This window comes from Apium graveolens, chromosome 6 (assembly GCF_009905375.1).
Source record: "Apium graveolens cultivar Ventura chromosome 6, ASM990537v1, whole genome shotgun sequence".
Taxonomy (NCBI): Eukaryota; Viridiplantae; Streptophyta; class Magnoliopsida; order Apiales; family Apiaceae; genus Apium; species Apium graveolens.
In genome coordinates, this window is record NC_133652.1 from 273,130,305 (window position 1) to 273,148,883 (window position 18,579).

At 36.0% G+C, this 18,579-nt stretch overlaps 1 non-coding gene across 1 annotated transcript; it reads left to right on the forward strand.

Annotated features, from left to right (window-relative positions):
- The first annotated feature begins 4,108 nt into the window (after positions 1 to 4,108).
- Positions 4,109 to 4,215, forward strand: LOC141669627 (small nucleolar RNA R71). Its single transcript, XR_012553895.1, has one exon. It is a non-coding gene; the product is annotated as a small nucleolar RNA R71 (small nucleolar RNA).
- The last annotated feature ends 14,364 nt before the right edge of the window (positions 4,216 to 18,579 follow it).

Here is an 18,579-nt window from a genome sequence, read left to right on the forward strand (position 1 = left end):
TAGGTAGTCGCAATGCGATGATTCACATTGTAGCGTTGCATCATAGAAGTGAACTTACGATTGCAGAAATGCGACCCTTCATCACTTATGATAACTCGTAGCATTCCAAACCTTGTGAATATCTGCTTATGAAGAAAACTCAACACTACCTTTACATCATTAGTCGGTAGGGCCTTGACTTCTACCCATTTTGAGACATAATCGACTGCCAATAAGATGTACTGATTATTGCAGGATGAGATAAATGGTCCCATGAAATCGATTCCCCAAACATCGAAGACCTCAATTCAAGCATCACATTTAAAGGCATCTCATCCTTTCTGGTAAGATTCCCAACTCTTTGGCAACGATCACACCTTGAAATGAACTGATAAGCATCCTTAAACAACGTAGGCAAGAAAAAACCTGCTTGAAGAATACGAGCTGCTGTCTTTTCACCACCATAATGTCCACCATAAACTGTGGAATGATAGTCTCGTAATATCCCCTCCGTCTCACAGAATGGAATATATCTCCTGATGATCTCGTCAGCTCCTTGTCTAAATAAATATGGTTCATCCCATATGTACCACTTCACCTCATACAGAAACTTCTTCTTTTGAGCCACATTCATATTATGAGGCATTATATTGCTAACAAGATAGTTCACAATGTCTGCGAACTATGGCTCTTCGTCTTGAATTACGAACAACTGCTCATCAGGAAAAGATTCATTGATCAATGTCTTATCATGTGAAATAGAATCGGGATTCTCCAATCTAGAGAGATGGTCAGCTACTCGATTTTCAGTACCTTTTCGATTCTTGATCTCTAACTCGAATTCCTGTAGCAAGAGAACCTAACGAATAAGTCTAGGCTTCGAATCCTTCTTTGAGACCAGATAGCGGATGACAACATGATCAGTGAACACTGTCACCTTTGTCCCAAGTAGATAAGATCGAAATTTTTCGAAACCAAAAACTATAGCCAAGAGCTCCTTCTCAGTAGTGGTGTAGTTCAGTTGAGCCCCATTTAGCGTCTTACTAGCATAATAGACCACCTAAAAAATATTAGTCTTTCGCTGCCCAAGAACTGCTCCCACTGCATAATCACTTGCATCACACATCATCTCAAAAGGTTCTCTCCAATCAGGTGTCGTAATAACTGGTGTGGTGATTAAACTCTTCTTGAGAGTCTCGAATGCTGCCAAGCATTCATCATCAAATTTGAAAGGCACATCTTTCTCGAGCAAGTTGCACAACGGCTTAGATATCTTAGAGAAGTCCTTAATGAAATTCCGATAAAACCCGCATGACCAAGAAAACTACGATTCCTTTCACAGAAATAGGTGGCGGAAGATTTTTAATGACGCCCACCTTGGCTTTATCCACCCCAAGACCTTTACTAGAGACCTTATGCCCAAGAATGATGCCTTGTCGCACCATGAAGTGACATTTTTCCCAATTGAGCACCAGATTGGTCTCAACACACCTTTTGAGCACCAAACGGAGATTATTCAAGCATTCGTCATAAGAATGTCCAAAGATGGAGAAGTCATCCATGAACACTTCGACATTATTTCCAATCATATCGGAGAATATGGCCATCATGCATCTCCGAAAAGTGGCAGGTGCACCACATAAGCCAAACAAAACTCTACAAAAAGCAGACGTGCCAAATGGACAAGTGAAAGTAGTCTTCTCTTGATCTTCTGGTGCAATTCATATCTGAATGTAGCCCGAATAGCCAACCATAAGACAATAATACTCATGACCAGCCAACCTGTCAAGCATCTGATCAATAAATGGAAGAGGGAAGTGATCCTTCCTCGTGGCTTTATTCAAATTTCTGTATTCCATGCATACCCTCCATCCTGTGACTATTCAAGTGGGGATGAGCTCATTCTTCTCATTTGCTATCACAGTAATACCTCATTTCTTAGGTACACATTGCACGGGGCTCACCCAAGAACTTTCAGAGATAGGGTATATGATTCCTGCATCCAGCCACTTTAGAATTTCTTTCTTCACCACTTCTTTCATAATGGGATTAAGCCTTCGCTATTGCTCAACAGTCAGCTTGCTACCTTCCTCTAGCAGAATTTTATGCATGCAATACGAAGGGCTGATCCCTTTTATATCTGCTATAGTCCATCCGATGGCCAATTTGAATTCTCTCAGAATCATCAAAAGCTTGTCCTCATCACTACCTGAAAGGTCAGCTAAAATAATAACAGACAAAGTAGATGCTTCACCTAAAAAAGTATACCTTAAGTGTTCAGGCAAAGGCTTAAGCTCCAAAGTAGGTGCTTCCTCAATAGATGGTTTGAGCTTTCCTTCAGCATTCTTGAGATCAGTATTTCCAAGAGATTCAAATGGCATGTCTAGCTTTCATTACCAAGGAGAAGCATTCAGATATTGTAACTGCTCATTGCCTTCATCATCTTCACTGTCAAAATCCCCCAATAAGGATTTTTCTAAGGTGTCAGACCTTAGCACATGATCAAGTTCTGAAGTAACTACAGAATCGACCAAATCCACCTTGAAGCACTTCTCATCTTCCGTAGGGAATTTCATTGCATTGAATACATTGAATATCACATCTTGATCTTGCACCCTCATAGCGAGTTCACCTTTTTGCATATCTATCAAGGTACGTCCTGTAGCCAAGAAAGGTCTTCCCAAGATTATGAGAATCTTCTTATCTTTCTCCAAATCTAAAATGACAAAATCTGTAGGAAAGATGAGCTTGTCCACCTTTACTAGCACGTCCTCCACGATCCCTCGTGGGTATGTAATCGAACGATCAGCCAATTGTAGAGACATGTAGGTGGGCTTCGGATTAGGAAAATTCAGCTTTTTGAAGATAGACAACGACATCAGATTGATGCTTGCTCCCAAAGCACAAAGGCACTTGTCGAATGACAACTTGCCAATGGTGCAAGGAATGGTGAAGCTACCTGGATCCTTAAGCTTTGGAGGTAACTTTTGTTGCAGCACGATACTCCACTCTTTCGTTAAAGCAATGGTATCAAGATCATCCAGTTTCACCTTCCTTGAAAGAATACCTTTCATGAATTTCGTATAACTAGGCATTTGCTCAAGAGCCATCGCGAAAGGTATGTTAATGTGAAGTTTCTTGAACACCTCCAGAAACTTACCAAATTGCTTATCCATCTTTTGTTTTTGCAATCGCTTAGAAAAAGGTGGTGGAGGATAGAGCTGTTTCTCCCCTGTATTACCCTCAGGAAGAGTGTGTTCAACAGTAGTCTTCCTTGGTTCCCCCTCTTTATCCTTTTGCTTCTCTTCTTCATCTACAACTTCAACTTCTCCATCTTTTGTTTTTTCAGCATCAGCAACTTTTCCAGACCTTAATGTGACAGCTTTGACTTGCTTTTTAGCTTCCTTCCTGCCTGGCACTTTGGTATTGCAGGGAAGTGTGCCAGGTTGACGATTGAGCAAGATATTAGCTATTTGTCCAATTTAATTTTCCAAGGTCTTGATAGAAACAGCCTGACTTTTGCACAACAACTTTAACTCCTCAAAATCAGCACTAGAAGGTGGAGCAGTACCTCCTTGTTGAGGATATGATTGTCTTTGAGCAAATTGCTGAGGTTACTAGAATCCAGGTGGATTAAACTGTTTACTTGCATCTTGCTAATATGGTTGCTGAACAATATTCTGATTATTGCTCCAGCTAAAATTGGGATAATTTCTGTTATTAGGATGATAAGTAGCGGGCACAGGCTGCTGCGGTCGCTGAAAATTGTTCACATACTGAACGGATTCATTAATAAGAGAACACTGATCCGTAGCATGAGAGCCGACACACAGCTCACAGACAATAGATAATTGATTTACCCCATAGTTGGTCAAAGAATCGACCTTCATAGACAGCGCCTTGAGCTGCATTGCAATAGCTGTAGCTGCATCGACTTCCAAAATACCTGCTACCTTCACAGGCATCATCTTTTGAGTTGGGTTTTGATACTCATTTGCATCCATAGTTTCAATGAGATTATAGGCCTCAGTATAGCTTTTGGCCCACAAGGCGCCTCCAGAAGCTGCATCGAGCATGGGTCAAGACCCCCAAACCATTGTAGAAACCAGTGATCACCATCTAGTCAGGCATACCATGATGTGGACACTTTCTCAACATCTCCTTATAGCGCTCCCAAGATTCGCACATAGTTTCTCCTGGTTGCTGCGCAAACTAAGTAAGAGCACTCCTCATAGCTGCAGTTTTTGCCATTGGATAGAACTTCACCAGAAACTTTTGTGCAAGATCTTGTTAAGTAGTGATGGACCCAGCTGGTAAAGAATGTAACCAGTCCTTAGTTTTGTCCCTCAGAGAGAATGGGAAAAGCCTCAGCTTGATAGCCTCATCAGTAACACCATTATATTTGAAATTACTACAGATCTCGACAAAATTCCTGATATGCATGTTGGGATCTTCAGTCGCAGCCCCTCCGAAAGAAACATAATTCTGCACAATCTGAATAGTGCCCGGCTTGATTTCAAAATTATTGACCTCAATAGCCGGATGGATGATGCTTGACTGAATGTCATCAATTTTAGGCCGAGAAAAGTCCATAAGAGCTGGATCAGCTTGAGCTAGAGGATTACCCATTGGTTCAGGTTCTTTCTTGTCACTCTCTTTATTTGAATCATCAAAAACTATCTTCTCCGGAGAATTAAGAGCTTTATCTATTTCCTCAGCTTTATCCAGATTTCTCTTGCGAGTGCGAGAACGTGTTTGCATAAACGCTCGCTACAGTACCTGAAACAAAACTGAAAGTGGTAAGTAACAAGTCTTAATCACTGAATCCTAATGACCACTGATGGCAAGTACATAAACTAAACAAATTAACACCGAGTCCCCGTCAGTGGCGCCAAAAACTTGTTAGGCAGAAAACATAAGCTAATAATTCACGCATGTATACGCCTTTGCAAGTAATATAGAATGATTTCTAGTTTGTTCCCACAGAGACTCTGATTAATTATTTAATTAACACTTACTCACCAATGTATGATTATTCTTCAATATCAAGACAATTACAATTAAGGTTGATTAACTAATATTAACTACTAGAATTAAACACTTGAATTAACAATATTAAACACAAATGAGATCCTAACTTCATTACTACTTCATTCAATAGTTATTTTTATTACCCTTAGCATGTAATGGTGATGATATTAATCGAATAACATGAAACTGATAAACGCCAACTTTCGTTGTGCGAATACCATTCTACCAAGCATCCACAATTAAGATAGAAGCTGAATATGTATCAATTATGTTGAGACCCTATATGTCTATAGAATTTGACAACATACCGAATTAAGCACAAGTTATTCATGATGATTACACAGGGCAAGTAAAACTGTTAGAGTTACCCACTAATCATGCATACAATACATGAACCTATGCTAGCATGGCAAGTTCTAAATCCCAAAATTCACTGTCGCTTCACGAGAGATTAACAGGCTATCTTACATGTTCGCGACACACATAAGATGAATAAGCACAACCTATGCTAGATATCATACAATCACCACATAACAAGGTATTAAACAATTAACTAAAGAAATCCATAGTAAATCCGCTAGAATCCCATGATCATAATTAGCCCATAATAGAAATTATTGTCACCATGGGTTCATATAAAAGCCTGATAATAACACAATGATATAAACTAATAAAAATACTTAATAAATAATGAAGTACGTCACAAGAGTATTAAGGTTCAAAGTATAAAGAAAACTAGTATCCACAGTTACAACGAATTTAAAGAATCACAAGATAAACGAATGCTTCCTCTTCTTCGTTGTTGTGTGCTAAAACGGTCTTCTCGATCTTCTTGCCTTCGCTCTCCACTAACTTGTTGTTGAAAACGTCTTCCAAGATTGTTTATATAATAACCCACAAGAACCAGCGCTAACAGAAGCCCAATCGCACTCGAATTACAAATTCCAGATTCTAATTTTCCGCACCCAGGCGGCCGCCTCCTTCTTCCAGGCGGGCGCCTGCTACCAGGCGGTCGCCTGCTCCCATCAGGCGGGCGCCTGTAACCCTTCTGGAAAAATCCTTGGTTTGCTTCTGTTTTTGCTGAATTCTTCACTCATCTCCCCGAGACTGATCCCAAGCACTTTCCTTAGCTTATTTTGATGAAATCCACCTATCTAAGAAAGTTATACCCTGAAATGCAAAAATACTCGAAAACGCGTCAAATACACAAAATACTCGAGTTCAAGACACCAATTCAAGCCGTTATGAGACACTCTAAGTGGTACAAAATGCCACTTATCAACCAATATCACAGATTATTCAGATAATTAGAGTTTATCATGTAGCAACTGGATGAGATTAAATATCAGTATTTAAACTCAGATCAACTTGTATACAATAATTAACATGATTTCATGGCATCAGAGTTTAACACTATTATTATATTTTAACAAATACTGATACATAAGATAAAGATACCAACCCTCTAATTATTAATTATAGATCATAATATTTCATCAGAGTTTGAGATTTGTCTTGAGATCATTCCCAAATCTTTCACCAATCTGGTAAAGGTGGCTTCACAGAGTAGTTTGGTGAATATATATGCTAATTACTGATCTGTTAAAACAAAATGCAATTCCACTGTATATTTCATTACACGTCCCCTCATGAAATGGTACCTTATACTGATGTGTTTAGTCATTAAATGTTGTACTGGATTTCCTGTCATTGCAATAGATATTTGATTATCACAATATATAGGAATTTTAGAATACTCTAACCCATAATCCAGTAACTGATTCTTCATCCAAAGTATTTGAGCACAACAGCTTCCTGCAGATGTGTATTCAGTTTCAGCAGTTGATGTGGAAATTGACTTTTATTTCTTGCTAAACCAAGAAACCAATCTTCCACCAATAAATTGACAGCTTCCCAAGGTGCTTTTCCTCTCTATTTTGCATCATGAAAAATCAACATCTGAATTTCCAATTATCTTAATTCTAAATCTCTAGGATACCACAATCCAAGATTCATGGTGTCTTTGAGATATTGTTGCGTAAAATATTAATGCGCAAGTGTACACAATTGCAAACAAGTAATATAGTAGTAAATACAAGATATCGTTCCTCAAAGACTATATCTTTGTGTAAATTACAATTAATATCAAACAATTTAGTTATAGAACACAAGAATGAGTTTTTTATTTATCTAATTAAACTAATTAATAACTAAATTAATTAACGAATAATATACTAGCAAAGAGGTTTGGATATGTTTCAGATATGAAAAGTTGAGTCAGAATATTACTTCCCCCTAATATGTTCATGTCGGCAATAAAGCAGTATAATACTAAAGCAAGATCACAACTAACTAGCTAGAATGCAATGGTTGTAGGTTCCTCTCGAAATCACTACGGTATAATTCCTATAAAATAAACTAACATATGTCTATACCAATTTACTCTTCAGAATTTAACTAAGCACCAATTCACAAAGCTATGCATGGTCACAATATATGTCTATACCATAACAATATTATAATCAAAAGATATAAGCATGCACCCTTCAAGTACTGTGTCAATTAACTATAACCCTCTCAGTATTATAATTAACTCGTTAATTTACTAGAGTTGATCAAATAGCAAGCATGTATCAAGATATCTACTTGAATGAATAAACTGCAACTACATATAGTACTTCTTATCAAAACACCAACAATCGCATACTAGGGTTCCATAAAAATCCTAACTCATATAAATTTAGTTCGTAATCAATGTATCAAAATAATCTTAAGGTAATCAACACATGTTCATAAGTAGAGATATAAAAAGATAAGAGAAAATAAAGCCAATTGAATGTCTTCAGTGGCTGAATTCTTCTCTGTTGATGGCTTCTTCTCCTCCTTCCTTTTGTGGCTCCTTGTCTCTTTCCTCCTCTTTATGTATTAGGTCTGGTCTGGTCTAATCTAACCTAATATCTAATAAATTTCTTTTTAATTAATTAAAGCAAATATAAGGAGATTTCCCGGTTAGAATTGAATTTCGAGAAAGTGGAAATTCGTAGTTTAATTTTGGGCTCTTATTCTTTGATGATTCGGCTGCATAATTAATTCAAGACCACTTCTGAAATAAATCTCTTCTCATAAGCTTTCCGCGGGCTGTGTAATCATCAGAATCAAACTTCTAGAACTCCAGATATGGCCCAAACAGTTTAGACTGCGAAAATGGCACATAAAATCCGATTTTAAATTAAATTAAACTTCAAATCTAATTTTATAAACTCCAAGCCTTCCTTTATCATAACTCCTTGATACCTAAAATAAAACATTAATATTTGTTACATAAAAATCCAAATCAGTACAAAATAACTGAAATATAGGGATAATATTAAGATAAAGCGCACGCTCATCACATCCCCACACTTAGCATCTTGCACGTCCTCGGGCAAAGAATAAAGAAAAAATCTAAGTCCTAAACTCCTAGTACCACTTCCGTAGGTGATCACGGTTGCATTTGGCATATGCAACAAGCCCTTTAAAACCCAAGTTAGCCCCAGTGGACGAGTAAGGTCTCGTGAGGGCCTACAGTGAATCTACTCACAAAATTCCCATTTTTTTCTGACTGCCAAGTCTCAAATATGAAACATATCATAGCACTCTACACATGCAAACTTAGTGATGTAATAGCTCATAGGTGCCATATAATACAGTTCCTCAACTTTACATACCAACACAATTATTCAAGCATGCACACATAGTCTAAAAAGACTAAAATAATCATGAATAACATCAAAGTCTCAATCAACAAGAAATAACATGCTTTGGATAGAAACAACCTCACAAACATTCAAATCACACAAGTGTTTAGGTTTAACTGTATCACTCAAGTTCAGTCAAATACACATGTGCTACCATAAGTTGCTTGTCTACCAAAATCTCTAGACTTCGCGCATGTATAGATCAAAAGGTTTTTGTCAAAGGTTATAATGAGGCTTAGGTGAAGGGAAGGTTATCAAGAAATAGGCTAACAAGTGGCCAAACTTGCTAACTAGCAGAGCATAATGTTCACTTTTAATTATAGCACCCAACATGAAAAGTAGATCATGTAAAAGTTGGCTAGACTCTCACAGGCATTTTACACGAAAGTACATATTATTGTGCACTTTCACACTTTCACATTGTACAAACTAATGAACAAAACCTTGACTTAATCTTCTTATTGTTTATTTTTTTCAAAGTCAAGTCATTCTCCGGTAATCAAGAGCAGTGAAAAGTCACCAGGATATTGCACTTAATACCAACACAATCTATGGATCGTCCTTTTCATTTGACATTGCACTTGCCACCATTGATCTCAAAGGAGTACTGAATACTTTGTTGCAATACATTGAAGTTTTTTTCATTCTTTTTTTCAAAGATCAAGTATATGCATCATCTTGATTGCCACCAAAATATCCCACTTGAACAAAGAAATCCCTACACATAAAATTTTACCATCCCAAATATAAATCACCATGCTCTACTAGTCAATCAAGAAAAGAAATAACATTTAAGCTCAAGATTTATTTGGTGATATGCGAAGAAAAAGGATATGGGCTCAAGTGGGCTCACTAAGGATTATTTTTCATGGTACTGTTTAGGATAATATGGTTAATCCTAGTGCCTTTAACACTTTTACACATACATAATATCAATATGTGCACGACCGGGTTTTAAGCAAGTTCTAGAGCAACATTCACAATGACAAATAGCTCACCACAAAAAATAGATTGATAAAAGGATGAATCAATCACATAAAGCTTAAGATCTCATAGGGTAATAGCATGCTATACTCGTCAAAATTGACAATGACGTACATTCAAGTTTTGAATTTTCGCAAGCACGTACAAGATATCATCATGGATAAGGTATTTTACGCTAAGGAGACATACATACGACACATGAAAAATAAGTCTACAAGGTATTTACTTATCCTTATTAACATGCTATGTTGACAAGGCAATCAATTTTTTAAAATTTCTATTTTTTCCTATATTTATCTCTATAATACACAATTGTTAACACATCATAAAACTACACTAAGAGAAAAGACAGAAAACTCCCCAATATTAAAGATGAATGCTGCTTTGAGTAGTCAAATGCGTACAAAACAGCAATTTTTTGCACCATGGGTAGCCATACTCTTCCCATGGGTAGTCCATCCAATCCAAGTCGCCTCAGTATGGGGAGTCTAACCCTCACCGTGGTGTGCATGTCTTCTGTTCTGGACTTAATAAATTGATATTCTAGACCTCCAAATCCGATCTCCACCGTTAAAAAGTTAGATATTAGAGTAAGGAAGATGTTTTCCAAAATTGAGGACGATCCGACCATTGAAACTCTGGAAAATGCAAAAATAAGGCAGCTAACTCGACTAAAAAATTTCCTGCGAATATTTCATCTTCAGCGCCTATAACTACCACTTCAAACAAACACATCAAGGTAACTTGTGAAAGTAAAACAAAATAAACTCTAACTAATAATATAATATTGGGTTGCCTCCCAAGAAGCGCTTTTCTTTAATGTCTTTGGCTAGACATAAAACCAATCTTTACTTGACAATTTCACAACGTGGTGTAAAATTCCGCATCGCGTCTCCTAATGGTCATTTAATTATCTTCCTTGGGATCACGTCTTTAATAGCAAGTGGTAGTTTTCTCCGTTCATCAAAAGAGTCTTTGATATTATCCTCACGCCATACATGCATACTCAAAGAATTAAGAATATCTCGAAAAGTCATCATCTATCCATTGCCTGACTTGTGATTTGGTATAACCTCCAAAAATAATTCTTCTTTATCAGGAGGTAAAATAGCTGAGATGATGATAGACAAATTCGGAGAAGAGCTCAAATAAACCCCTTTAGAATAAGAAAGCATCTTCAATATCAAATCATGTGGTTCTTTAATAGATGCCTTTGGAGGATTGACTTCTATAGATAGCACTTTCAATGACTCAAAATAATGCACTATTTTCGTGCCTCGTGAATCAACCTCCACCAAGATTACATGTTCCTCCTCTTTTTTATCTTCATGTCTAGAATTGAGAATATTTATATGTTGCTCCCATAGATCTTCATCTGAAACATGCTCTAATTTATTAGAAACTAGAACATCAATAGAGTTTGTTGAAAATTCATGAACATATCCTTCAAGATTAGATGTCGTCCGACAGACCTCCACCTCTTGTTCGCTTTCAACTAACACATGTTTCAAATTTTCCCTCCCATCATCAAACTCTTGTTGTTGAGATTGTTGAAAACATGAATAGTTAGAGTCCGTTGGTGAAGTTCCAAGATAAACTCCTTGATTGATCCATGAATAATTGGGAGGTTGCACCAATGGCTTATTGACATTAAAGCAAATTGAATCTAGATTAGAAGGACAGTAGTCACATGTATGAGCACCGCAATAATAAACATGAAACATTTTCATCTTGGCTTCATGGTGGAATCGATGGTTGCCACATAGATTGATTTGTTCCCGTGCATAACTCATTAACCATCAAGTACATAGTGTCACTCTCTTTTTCATACATCATATCCATCTCATATCAAGAATACATAACTCTATGTTATTGAACCCAATAAACAACAAGACATAGTCACTTTAGCACACAAAATCAAACCAAACTGCAATATAATTAACTTTGTAATAAACAAAATAACAATCCCCGACAGCGGCACTAAAATCTTGTTGCGTAAAATATTGATGTGCAAGTGTACACAATCGCAAACAAGTAATATAGTAGTAAATACCATATATCGTTCCTCAAGGACTGTATATCCGGGATATATCGTGTAATTATTTTTATCAATAAATAAATATTTTGTGTCTATTATATGAATTTTGGTGAATTATTTGTTAAGTGGTATCTGTGTTTGGATGTTTAAATGTGATAAAATTTGAGTATTCTAATTTTTATATGTCCAAAATAAAGTATAGATAATTGTGATATTTATCTATTAATTTTTACGTTGTTATATGATCTTATAAATGATTGATGGATTTAATAAATTATTTTTCTGAGTATTTATAAATTATTTTGTATAATCGGGAATCGACCGACTTCAATTGTTTTTACTTTTGTACAACCCGGAAGTCTCGAAAAAACTCCATTCTGACCTAATTGGAATATACCAAGCAATATCCATTTTTTGACTTTTTCGATCCGGAGTACGGTTTTACCCCTGCGGTTCGGCGCAAAATTTTCGATACGATATTCGTTTCGGTAAATCGATAAAACCCGTATCTTCGAGAAACAGGATATTTTGAATAAAATATTATATTATCTTCTCGTAATTCGTGTAACCAAAGCGCTGAGATGAAGACCGTATGTACAAAAAGCTTAATTTTGATAATTATCCCAAAACCGGTACCGAAATGAATCTGTTTATTCAATTAAGTATTCTATTTTATATCCGATATGATCCATCGGGGTACCAATATTCCGTAAATATAAATAGCCTTTACCGTATTTCATTTTGTACATATAATCATTTGCAAAGAGTAAAATATATAATTTTCAGAGAAAATCATAATATTCATAATAGTTCTAAAGAATCAAACCTATCTTTGAAGGTGTTATCGATATCAGATTTGGAATTCAGTAACCAAAACAAAGGTCTTGAAGAGTACTTTCAAAATCTATCATCCATAATACTCCATAATTCATTTGTATATTTCTATAATTTTTATTAATTTTAATTTTTTTTGGGTTTAATTATGAATTTTTGTTTTGATGTTGTTTGTATGATTTAATGATTGCATGTTGTAGATAATTTGATTCAAATCATTTTGTATGTCTAATAGTCATTTGAAGTTCAATAACATGCTCAAAAGTGGGTATAATCTTCGAATTTCAAAATTAGGGTTCTTAATTTGTATGAATGTTTTCAATTGAAATTAGAGGTTTTTGATCTAGGTTTATTAGCATGATTGGTTGGTATGAATGTGTAGAGCTTGAAAAGAGGAACCGATTGGTGGTGGTCTCGTGAACAAACGATACCGGAGTTGGGCTGACCGGAGCAAAGAAAATCTCACCGGCCGACAAGATTTCTTCAAGCTTTTTCGGCCAATTCCAGGGTTATCGGTTAAAAGTGATTGCGTGGTTGAATTCCTGTGATTATAAGATGTGATCTGGAGCTTTTCATGGCCTGAGCGTACCTGAATCGCCTTCTCCGGCGAGACAGGGTATTTTCCCGCGATAGGGTGCAAAAATTGCACTTTGGTCTCTATAGTTTCGAGGAAGAAACATTTAGGTCCCTGTAGTTTCAAAATCTTTCAAAAATAGGATTCTTGTTTTAAAATTACTTAAAATCATATTTTCTGTTTATTTTAATTTCAGAAATTCATTTTAATAATTAAAAATTCTAAAAATTATTATTTAATTCTAAAAATTATTTTTAATTCAAAAATAAATCTGAATTATTTATTTAATTAATTTTAGTTAATAATTAATTATTTAATTGATCAACTAATTTGAATATTAATTGATTTAACTGATTATTAATTAATTTTAATTGATTATTTAATTAGATTTAATTATTTTTTTGATTTAAAAATTCCGAAAAATAGTTTCGAGCCAAAAAATATTATTTTAAATTGTTTTCAAGGCTCGATAATTATTATAAAGTGATTTTAAATTCAGACTCGGGTATTCGAACCCTGTCAGTTGCTTATAAATGATTCAACTACCTGTTTTAATTCCAAAAAATATTTAAAAATTCGTATTAAATATCTGAAAATCATTTTAACCCCGAATCTTCTTTGAAAAACTATTTATATCGAATATCTTATGTGCTCTGTGCTATATATGATCCAATTGGTGTACAATATGCTTATATGCATATTGTTTAACTATTTAATCATAACTTCCAGTCCGTAAGTCAGATTTGGGTAAAACGAAGGGTAGTTAGAAGCTTGTATCGAATATAATAAAGTAAGAATGAGTATTGATAGATACTTATAATATTTAGCAGAGGAAGCGAGGAATAGAAGGGAAAGCAGATAGTTAGGGATTAGGAGTCAGTGAACGAGAGCAAGTGAAGCGTAAATAGAGTGAGAAAAGGCAAGTGATTCCTAAACTATCTTGATATGTGTTTGGAATAGTTTTGTTTTATATTGCAAGTGCTTTAAAGTATTTAACCTTAAACTCTGATTCCAGTTATTGATTTTGAGCCGTAAGCCTTATTCTTTGTAACCATTAATTATTGAAACCTAGATACGAACCACATTTATACGATACTACTCCACAAATACATACAAAACTATACACTGATCACTGAACTGGAATTATTTAACATACAAACCTTCATACCTTATACATAAAAAGGTTAATCCTTATAACCACAAGATCTTGATTCTTATAATATCTGATTCTGTTACCATCTAATAACCAATCTTTGCACTCACCTTGTTATATCCTGTTTGATTGTAAATCACCTTATACTTGGAGACAAATGTTGTTTATGAATCTTTTTATTGATTTATATTATTTATTCTGATATTTTTATAGAATTGGATTGTCTTATAAATGTGGACAAGATTCGTGGTCAGACCAGACTCGTGGTCGTATTAGGCCAATGTGTGCCTTAGATCCAGTATATAGAGCAGAGCTGTGTGCCTTGCTCGGGGTTAGTGCGTGACTGATCAGCAGTCTAACCTTGGTTTTTTAAATAAAAATTTGAATATCCGATTCTAATATTTGCTTAACAAGAAACTTATTACCCTATATCATTTCATTTATCATTGTTTAATCTCAATATTGTAACTATTACTCGCTGAGCTAGTTAGCTCACTCATTGTGAATCTGTTTATGTTCTTTCCAGTTAAGAAGGAGCCCGTTGGTAGAGAGGATCCCCAACCAAGTGTGCGAGCTAGGATTCCAGGTTGAGATGGAATAGGATAGCTGAAGACTTTTGTTATAATTTAAGTTTGAAAGTTTGTAAAAATGTTTTATTTTCAGATGTAAGTTAAACTAGATAAGTTTTGGAACATTTATAATATAAGTAACGTTGTGGCTTGTGTGCATACTTTAACTTGTTGTGATCCGTGGAATATAGGTAAGTAGGGTCATTGCATATATTTTAGTGTCATAATCAGGTTTATATGTTGTGTGTGTGTGTTATGAACCCCAAACTTCTAGCCGGGTTTGGAGGATGTCACATGTTTAGTATCAGAGTTATAAGTTATAAGTCACTGACACAAGCCTAGATTTTCAGGAATGGGTGAGGGTTGGGACTAGAAGTAAGAAATAGAAAGATAGAAAATTGAGAGATTGAGTGCGACTGTATAGTAGGTGTTAGTATGATTCGTGTTGTGATCGGAGAATCTTATTTTGCGAAGTGATTTTTAGATAGTAGCGATGGAAGATTTGTCATTCTAGTACCATTTGATCATTCTGAGCCCTCAGTTAGAGGACCGTCATCTGATCCACGCCCTGCTCTTCACCGGTGTTAGCTATATTACCTCCTGTGTGTGGCTGTACCACTGCGAGCTATTCCACCCCTGGTGTGAGGCCACCTATTCGAGGACACTCACCTACTGGTTCTGACTCTACTGGGAATTCAGTTGTGGGTTATTTTTCCAGTTTACTCCACACCCTATTCCATACCATCATTTTGAGGCTTGCCTAACGGAGCAGCAACATCTACGGGGACATATCCAGGAGTTACTGCATATCATGCGTACCAGAGATGTGAGAGAGGAGAGAGAGTACTTAGAGAGAGGATCAGGTGTTCAGAGAGCAGCTGCTTTTAGAATAGCGGAATCTACCCATGAGGATATCACCCCTGATTTCTTGTGGAGTGGGCTAAGTGGGGTTTAGAGGACCTAGAGGAGATCGGAGGTCCAGACTTGCCATGAGCTAGACGACAGAGATGCTGTGGCAGCTTTTATATGTATATTAGTGTGTAGCGTGTATCAGCAGATTTTTGGTTTTATAGACTAGACTTGCTGACTAGTGTGTGGGCCTGTTGTATCTTTTACTTTTGTTGAAGCATTTTCACACTTGTACTACCAAACTTTGATATATATATATATATATATATATCAGTACCTTTCTTTTTCTCGCATTGTCATTTACATTACTGCACCTGTTTTATCTTACTTTATTTACTACACCAGTTATAAACTCTTGTGATAACATGTACCCTATCCCCTTTAACTGTTTAAATTCTGTAAAGAAGCATGCAATTTACTTAGTTTAACCATTACAATTTTTTTTAAAAAGAGATATTTCTGTTTTAAACATAAAACTTTTCATAAAAGAAAGATTTGATTTAAAGGCTAAATAAGTGTTTGATTCTTTACAAAAATGCCTCCCAGAAGAAATACCCGTTCTACCAACCAGAATGAAGAAACCAATAACAACCAAGACAACAATAACCAGAATGCTAATCCAGGCCCCATAGACCCAAAAGTAGCCCAGATTCTCCAGATCTTGGTCAACAAACAATCAATTTGACTCAACAGTAGTAAAGACAACCAATCCCTAGGTAACTTTTAAGAATGTTCAGGAAGTGAATCCACCGAAATTCAAAGGTTCTTTAGATCCGATTGAAGCGAGAGTTTGGTTAAAGGAGATAGAGAGTCATTTGCTTTAGTTAAGGTGAGGGAAGAACACAAAGTTGAATTTATAAGCTACTATTTGAAGAATGAAACCACCTACTGGTGTGAAACTGTTAACATTGGAAGGAACAAATGTTATTACTTGGGAAAGATTCAAGGAGTTGTTTCTAGAGAAGTATTTTCCTCAGTTATTAGGATCAAATGAATTAAAGTTTCTGGAGTTAAAATAGGGAAATATGTTAGTAGCGAATTATGAAAGTAAGTTTGAGGAATTGTCAAGGTTTGTACCATCATATGTGGATACTGATAGGAAGAAAGCTAAGTGATTCCATCAAGGTTTTAAGCCATATCAGAGGGAAGGTAGCCATAATTGAGTTGGACACATATGCTGGAGTTGTACAGAAAGCTCTGATTGTGGAGACGGGAGTGAAATGTCACAAAAAGAGAAGGAGAGTAAGAAGAGAAAGTTTGAAGGAAATGAAGGACAATCACAAGCAAGGAAGTTTCCAAATTTTATCAGAAGAAAGACAAGTTTCAGCCATGGAGAAATTTCAATTTTAAGAAGAAAAATGTGGGCGACGGAGGACAAGGCAACCGTCAGCCACTGGGAATCAGCCAAATCAACAGAGGCCAGCTTTACCAGAATTCCAGATATGCGAAAAGAAATATAGAGGAGTTTGCAATAAGTTAAATGTGGTTTATTATAAATGTAACCAGAAAGGGCACTATTCAAGGGAGTGCCAGAATCAGCCAGCCAGAGAGCCAGTGAACAAGGATCAGTCTACCAGAAATCAAACAGGCAAGGTTCCAGCTATTGGATTTACATGCTTCAAGTGTGGAAAGCCAGGACACATAGCGAGAGATTGCAAGGCACCAGTTCCAGTCAATAATGTGCTGAGAATCATGGGATCCGTTCCAGTATTGAATGAACCTCTCAGAGTTAGAGTTTTTGATATTCTGTGAAGGACGCTATTCATGTCAGATGTTGTGTTAGGTACGCTTACTGTAAATTCTTTATATGCCAAGGTGTTAGTAGTAGATTAGGAGCAACTCGATCGTTTATTTCTCAAGATTTTGTAGATAAGTTGAATTGTCCAGTTGGATTGTTAAATAATGACTGTGGAATTAGCAACTCAAGAGCGTATATCTGTTAATCAAGTGTGTAAGAATTATGAGATTAAGAATTCTGGTAATAAGTTTTGTGTGGATCTGTACTATTTAAGTTAGGAGAATTTGATGTCGTTTTAGGAATGGAATGGTTATCTAAGCACGAAGCTTAGATAGCTGTCATAAAAGAAGGTAATTTTGAAGATGCCAGACGAGAAAGTGGTGATGTTTAAAGGTCAGAAGCAAGCAAAGAACTTCTTAACGATGATTGAAGCTAAGAAGTTACTACGACAAGGATTTGAGCATTTTATTGCTTATGTGATATATAGAAATCAGGAGACAATAAAATTTGAAGATATTCCAGTAGTAAATGATTATCCGGACGTGTTTCCAAATGAGTTACCAGGACTTCCTCCAGACAGGGAAATTGAGTTTGCAATCGACTTAGCACCTGGAACAGAACCAGTTCTAAGGCCCCGTACAGAATGGCGCCCGTTGAAATAAAGAAAATAGCAAAGCAATTGCAAGAGCTATTAGAAAAGGAGTGATTAGGCCCATTGTATCACCATGGGGTGCAACAGTGTTATTTGTTAAGAAGAAGGACGAAAGCATGAGATTATGCATCGACTATCGGGAGCTCAATAACCTTAAAATCAATAATAAGTATCCATTACCTCAAATAGATGATTTGTTTGACCAGTTGAAGGGAACCAAGTATTTCTCTAAGATTTATTTGAGCTCCGGATATCGCCAATTGAAGATTAAACCTAAAGATATACCGAAAACAACCTTCAGAACAAGGTACGATCATTATGAATCCTTAGTAATGTCTTTTGGGTTAACAATGCCCTAGTAGCGTTTATGGACTTGATGAA